Source organism: Pundamilia nyererei, unplaced genomic scaffold, assembly GCF_000239375.1.
Source record: "Pundamilia nyererei isolate P.nyererei 1_Seehausen unplaced genomic scaffold, PunNye1.0 scaffold00467, whole genome shotgun sequence".
Classification (NCBI taxonomy): Eukaryota; Metazoa; Chordata; class Actinopteri; order Cichliformes; family Cichlidae; genus Pundamilia; species Pundamilia nyererei.
Genome location: NW_005187868.1, coordinates 151492 through 153003, shown reverse-complemented (window position 1 = coordinate 153003; position 1512 = coordinate 151492). Strand labels below are relative to the sequence as shown.

The 1512-nt window shown below is 41.1% G+C and overlaps 1 long non-coding RNA gene across 1 annotated transcript in view; it reads right to left on the bottom strand.

Annotated features, from left to right (window-relative positions):
* Nucleotides 1-1512, bottom strand: part of LOC106456560 (uncharacterized) — a 5628-nt gene that overhangs the window by 2107 nt on the left and 2009 nt on the right. Inside the window, exon 2 of the long non-coding RNA XR_001290648.1 lies at nucleotides 313-730. This is a non-coding gene — a long non-coding RNA (uncharacterized LOC106456560). The remainder of the gene's footprint in view (nucleotides 1-312; nucleotides 731-1512) is intronic.

The window sequence follows — 1512 nt, the reverse complement described above, 5'->3', positions numbered from 1 at the left end:
TTTCCAAAAATGTAGTGTTTTGTTTTCTTTTTTTGTAATCAAACTGTTTATTAGAGGGGAAGTGTGTTTTAGGACACTCGAGCCTAACATTAGCTGGCATAAAGTTAGCTCAAAACCAGCCGTTATTGTTGTTTAGCAGGCTCCTTTTGTGAGCAGTCCAGAGACCAGAGGTTCACATGTCTGATCTCTTGAAAAATCAGTAATTGCAGCAATAGCTGAAATAAAAAGGATGTTTCTGTCCATGTTCATGTGTTAGTGCTCTGACTTCAGTTCAGGAAATTAGAATGTGAACAGTTAAAAACATGTCCATACCTATGATGTGTGAGTCTGTCGGGTTTCCGGCTGATATCCAGCAGTCTGTGCTGACGGTGTATCTCCTCCTCATACTGGACGATGGTTTTTTGAACCTCTGAGAAGATTTCTTCACAAACAGCAGTTAGTCTCTCCTTGATGAACTCTCTCAGATACTGAACTGAACTCATTGCTGCTTCCGCTGAGGCTGGACGGATCGATATAAGCATCGATGACGTGAAGCCGACATTGGGATCAGATCCACAGATCGATACTTTAGTTTGTGTCTCTCTTCCGACTTCAGTCCACTTCAAACAGCAGCCATGTCTATTCACACTGCTCCACTTGAACAGCCACACTTGCCCTCCACCTCCTTGCTTCTCATTTTTCTGAGCTTGATAGTAGTTGGCAAACCAGCTTACAGGTGTATTACTGCCACCTATTGGAGTAAAGTGTGGACAGGAGAATAGCAGGAAATTTTTTTAATTTTTTATCATTCTTTCCCAGGTCATCCCAAAATTTGATGTTAATACGATGGGTTTTTACAGGCTTTGCCAGTGCCACTATAACTGCATGCTTTCAGACTGATGGGACCGATATAAGACAACTATCATCCCAATAACGATATAAATCACAAAAATGTAAAAATTTTCTGTAAATTCTGTGAATCTTGGGCAGCTGAAGTGTTTCCAGCTGGGCGTTGTGTACCTGGAGTCTAGTGTTTAACCGATGTGTAATGGAGACCAGGGGTTCCATTACCTGGTTGGTATTGTTAGTGATTAATTGTTGGATTAGGAATTTAAAATAGGGTAATAAAGAAAACACATTAGTTCTTATGGAGTCTTTTATTAGGTTATTTGACATACAATTAATAATTTGACAGCTGGTAACGGAAAAGAGACAGTGGGACTGGCCATCCTACCTGTGTCGGAGAAGAGCCAAAGTTAGAGCTAGTGATGAGACGTTCTGTATCGAGGCATCGAAGCTTGTGTCGAGTAATGGAGGGGGCGTTTCCGCGATGCGCGTATCCGGTTGTTCAGTGATGACGCGACGAATCCTACTTCCGGGTCTAAAGTAGTCTGCGTTTAATATGGTTTTTCTGTTGTTAACATGTTTAATGTTATGCATTTTCTTCTATTTGATCTCAAAAAGCTCCTAAAACAGTCAGTGATCACTGTTGACCTCCCTCGGCTTTTATTACCGCTAATCATTTATTTAAGC